This window comes from Ciona intestinalis, chromosome 10, assembly GCF_000224145.3.
Source record: "Ciona intestinalis chromosome 10, KH, whole genome shotgun sequence".
NCBI classification, from domain to species: domain Eukaryota; kingdom Metazoa; phylum Chordata; class Ascidiacea; order Phlebobranchia; family Cionidae; genus Ciona; species Ciona intestinalis.
The window spans coordinates 852,486-858,518 of NC_020175.2; positions in this window are offsets into that span (position 1 = coordinate 852,486).

Consider the following 6,033-nt stretch of genomic DNA (forward strand, 5'->3'; position numbering starts at 1 on the left):
CCTAAAATCGAAAATTCTCCGAGCAAGACATTAGTGCGGAAATGCCTCGACTGCGACAATATAGCAGTCAATGAGAAATACTGCGTGGCGTCAAATATTATTCATACATCATCTACGAAGACAGAAGCTTGTACAGGTTTGGTCAGTCCAACATGGACTGCATGGAAACCACAAACTTGTAGTATCATCAATCTTAGTGGAAGACAAACCTGGACTCGAACATGCACCTATACAGATAATACAGAAGCAAGTGCTACGACGTATTGCTCACAAGGGTTGCCAAGGGAAACGCGAAGCTGCACAGCAGTTTGTAACATGGTAACTTCTTCTGCTGAACAGACCACAATAACCTATACCAGTCACAATGAATCAACTGAACATACAACAACAACCGATGCCACTGTACTCGGTGCACTATCCACCCATGCACTAACAGATACCCGTGACTCTGAAGTATGTGCGAACTCTATGATGTTGCTGATGGTGTTTCTAGTAATTGGCTGGGCGTTTGTTTTCGTACTGCTTGTCTTATTAATCTTGCTATACCTGAAGCAAAGAAAACTTCTTGAGCAAATATCAACAGCAAATAAAACTGACCGAGAGTATCAGTATATAGACTGTAATGTAGGAAAAGTCATACGAGTTTACGATGATGTTTATAATGGGTCCGACCCGAACAAGTTGAGCAACAATTATGAAAATATTACCAATCATTATGACATCTAACAAGTACTTTTTTTCACAGTTATATTATTTGTAAATATTTAAATTTAAAGTTGTCAACGTGTTTGAAATTACCACGCAACTTATATATTGGTTACATTTGTGTGTAAAAACTACGTTGTAAATATTTACCTGCTACTTTAAATATACATGGCATATTCTGACGAAAGCACCAACATTTGGGAGTAATTCTTAAACGAGCAAATATCGTTATAAATAAAGTCACCTACTGCACTTTTAGGCGTTATGCCTTACACGTAATTGGAATCTAAGTTAAAATAGCGTAGGCCAGCGTAAATATATCTGCTGGTATGCGTGTATAGTATTTCAGTTACGTAATAGTAAACTCTTACTCAGTAACAACAACAGTTGGTCCCTTATTTTGTTAGACCTTATGATGTGTTGTTTTAACCAGGGACGTGGTACGCTAAAAACTTTTACGCTTGACAAATAATCAAACAGTGCACTTACTATATATCACATATATGTCCTGCGGCGTGGTTCAGTTATTTAGGGGCTGCTTCGAAACGTCTCTGGAACGATGTGTCCCTGGATAGATGCACGACGGCGATACTAATACTGATCAGCGTATGTGTCCGAAATGTAAGCCTTATAACCCAGCGGCCACTAATGGATTGTCTAAATTGTAAACCTTATATCAAATAAAAATCATACACAAAGTTGAAAATTGTGAGAACTCGTAAGCACACGAGGATAAAAAAAATGATGGCGAAAAAGAACCGTCTGCTGACTGCGATGCGGTGTTGCGGCACCGGTCGCACGATGGAAGGACTTAATTTGGTTTTCCGCGTATTGGGGTAATGGGCCAAATCTTGTCTTAATCCTAGGGCTTTTATAAGGATCTCACTATAAAGAATAATTTAAAATATAAATTATACAATTACAGCTTACCAGAACACTTTACCGTATATTTCAATAATTATGACCAAACACATTCAAGATATCGTATATTTTTAACCTACGACGCTATATATATTACCCAGTTATAACAACATTATTAGGGGTTATATCCCATAAACATTGCTATTACAACCAGTACAAGTTGGTTCCTACGCAGTGTAAAGGGCTAAATAAAGACGGTGTGGTTCAAACAAGCAGTGTTAAACGGCAGCCAACAAAACGGATTGGGTTTTTGATTTAAATTTTGTTAAATTAAACTGCATCTCTGTATACTGGGAGTATATTTTAACCAGCACCAGACAAACAGAAACTATAAAAGAAATAGAGAAATTTTTAGCAGCATGAACTCAGTAAAAAGTTTTGCTTGGATCTTTGTACTTGTCGGTCGTTTGGTCGCTGTGTTTACCTGCAGCAATTGGGAAGTGGCCAGCAATGTGAATGAAGGTCCATATTCTGCCTCACCTTGCATATTTCGATGGAATGTTACAAGAACAACCAGGTTTTGCTCAACTGATTTGACACAGAGAAAAACAGAATACAACGTAATCCAACCAGTGCCTATAGGTTGGCTTTGCGCCTATAGCAGTGGGTTAGACAACCATATCGGTCATTTTCCTGCGAGCACTGTTACCGTTGAAAATGTGTGTGCCTCGACGACTACGGTGAGCTGCTTTTTTCAATACGAAAAGAAAGCATGTAATGACTTTACATGGGGAAGTTGGATTGTGAGTGTAAGTTGTCCTGTGCTGCCTAAAATTGAAGATCATCCAAGTTCGACATCAACACGGAAATGTTACGAATGTGATAATAGAGAAGTGAGCGTAAAATACTGCTCGGCGGTAAATGCAGATAATAAATCATCCACGAAGACCGAACTTTGTACTGGGTTGATCAGTCCAACATGGACCGCATGGAAACCACAGACTTGTATAGCTAACAACCCAAACCCCCAATCTTGTGATGTCAGTGGCAGACAAACGTGGACACGAACATGCACCTACACGGATGGTACAGAAGCAAGTGCTACGACATACTGTTCACACGAAGCAACGAGTGAAGTGCGAACCTGTATAGTGCCGAAGACAAATTGTGTAACCTCAGCAGGATCTGCAGCTCATATCACAACCACTGAACCTGCTGCACCAACCACATCTATCAACGCAGTGCCTGCTTATACATCGAAAAGTTATAAGCCTGTGACTACATTACCCGCTGCGGTAACAATGCACTTAACAACTAAAGATGTACTTGACCCCACATATGCAACTAGTTTTACGTCCAACAATGGTCTTTACCATACGACAACAAGAGGCGCTCACACGACACCTATAAATGATTTCAACGGTTCATCCGCCAATGCTACCCACTCTAACAATATCTTGTTGGCATTTCTTGCAATTGGCTGGTCGCTTGTGTTCGTCCTTATTGTTGCCATTCTTAGATTTTTTCACTATAAGCGGCAAAAACAACCAATATTGCAGGTAGCCCCAACGGTAAACCAAAGTACCACGCAAGAATACATATCTATGAACAACATTAAAGAAACTGCACCAACAAATAGTGAAGCTGCTTATGCCAATATGAAAACGCAATCTGCAGCGTACGAAGTTATAAATAAGCGTTTCACCCTGCCCACGGAGCGCAGTTACGATAACATTGCCAATCCTTATGAAATGTGAGAAAAATGATTACGAACTACACTCTATACATTTGCTGTATATATATATTTGATGTCCATTGTCATTATTCGTAAATACCGTTTGTAACAAAAGTTTTGGTGTTCGAGATAATTATGTTCATATAAACCGACGTTGGCGTAAACAAAACTTGTATTTCTTTTACGGGCTTTTTTTATATCAACGTTGCTTGTATACAGTTGTGTATGAAAATAACAGGTAGGCTATAGTAGGATGGGGAAAAATGTAACACTTAATATCTAAATATCTTGATCGTGTTTTGAACAATTATCACCGGTCTAAAGGCGACTGTACAAACACAGTATCCGGCATGCGAATTTGCCTGCGAAGTCGTATGCAAACCCATTACCGAGTTTCGCATGCAGCAGCAAAATCCGGAGAAAACAGACAAAACGGACGAATTTCGGATACTGTGTACAGCCACCTTAAGGGAGTCGTGAGGATACGGTTTTACATTTCTTTGAAAATTGTTGGTTTACCACCAAACGGGACGAACAAAGAGAGTGAAAAGGTGTCCCATCTTCCCCCTCATACATTGTCAAAAGTTTGGCGCCGTGGCAAGGTGGTTAGCGCGTTTGCCTGTAACCCAGAGGTAATGGGTTTAAGGCTCGTCGCTTTGTGGGCGTGTGTGCCCTTGAGTAAGACACTTAACGGTAAATGTTAGCCAAAATATAGATAAATATATCAAATGTGTTATTGCGTATATGTTGCCACACGCGTGATCTTCCTACGCTGTGTGGGGTGATGTAAATAGACACAGACTATTAATGCATGTATGTGTTGGTACACAACCAATGCAAACTCAGTTCAAGGACGCGCTTGAAAATAAGAATATAATCATTAGGCAGATATGGTTTTAGTTCGAGGCTTTGCAATCCTTGTCTTATTTGCTTTCTGTTTCACTGTTGTGTTTTCTTGCGCTAAATGGGAAATAGCAAGCAGTGTAAATGATGGACCTTATACTGACAGCAATTGTGCATTATTTAAATGGTATGTGAATAGAACAAGCTCATTTTGCTCAGCTGATCTCAGGACGAGAAAAACTGATTATAAAGTTACACGTTCAGAACCAAAATCTGGTTGGACATGCCGATATAATCATTTAACTGCTTGTAGTGGTGTTTGTAATGAAAATACAGTCACTGTGAACCCTTATTGTGAGTCTCAAGACATCGTTCCAGAAACAATGTCTTGCTCCTTTCAATACACAAAGAAAACATGCAACCAGTACGCATGGGGAAGTTGGATTGTGAGTGTAAGTTGTCCTGCGTTACCTAAAATTGAAAACTCTCCGAGCAAGACATCAGTGCGGAAATGCCTCGACTGTGACGGTATAGCAGTCAATCAGAAATACTGCGTGGCGTCAAATATTATTCATACATCATCTACGAAGACAGAAGCTTGTACAGGGTTGGTTAGTCCAACATGGACTCCATGGAATTCACAAGCTTGTATAGCGAACAACCCATGTGACGGCATTGGTAGGCAAACTTGGACACGAAAATGCAACTATAGTGACGGAACAGAAGCAAGCGCAACTACGTATTGCTCGCAAGGTGTGTCCAGTGAAGTGCGATTCTGCGTAGTAACTTGCGTAACCTATGCAGGATCTGCATATTCTAACACAACCACAACGAAATATGCGGTTTCCCGTTCAAGTAGAGCTACCATAACCACTACGTTGCCCATACTTATAAATAGAACCAACGGTTCATCCATTTATGTTAACCAACCTACCCCAGCAAACGTATCTGCTGCTGACAATATATTGTTGGCGTTTCTTGCAATCGGCTGGTCACTTGTACTCGTTCTTGTTGCCATTTTTATTACTTTTCATTTAAAACGTCAAAATCAACCATCATGCCAGGCGGCTCCAACGGCAAACCAAACTACCACCCAAGAATATTTACACAACATTCAAGAGGCCACACCAATAAATACTAACACTGCTTATGTCAACGTGGAAAAGCAATCTGCAGCGTACGAAGTTATTGATCCCGTCCCGCTTCCTAAGACCTGTTATGAGGATATCGACAAGCATTACGACTTGTAAGAAGAGAAGACGACTACCATCTGAATATATAAACCGTATATTCCATTGGCTTTATTTGTGTCTGCAAACGTTTAAGACTTAATGGATGGACATAGTTTGATGAGCAATGTAATCTATGCGATTATAAAATGTCTTTGGTGAATTTGGATTTTATTTGTAACATTGTTTTTAAGCCGCCTATGTAGACTGCAACCTTTCTTCTTTTTTTAAATAGCACTTGTTCAGTATACTGTATGATACCCAAGCTCGGAAAATGATTACCAATATTCAGCTTTTAAAATATAAAACAAAACCATTCTGTTGGGAAAAGTTTTTTATATTTTTCATTGTTTTCCACAATACACATAAATATATCAAATTTTAAACTAAATTCATCTGTCCACTTCTCCAAATACGATGTCAAGAGTTCCTGCAAAGAATATACAGATAATATGTAAAGTAAACAATAAATACATTTACAAATATGTAAAGACAACAATAAATACATCTACAAATACTAACCAATAAGAGCTACAACATCAGGTAGTTGGAGTCCTGGTGCTACATGTTCAATTGTTGCCTGCACAAAAATTGCATTAAAGTTTTAGCGGTTAAAATATGATTTGGTCAACACTTCTTACCAAAACTTACCAAATAAAA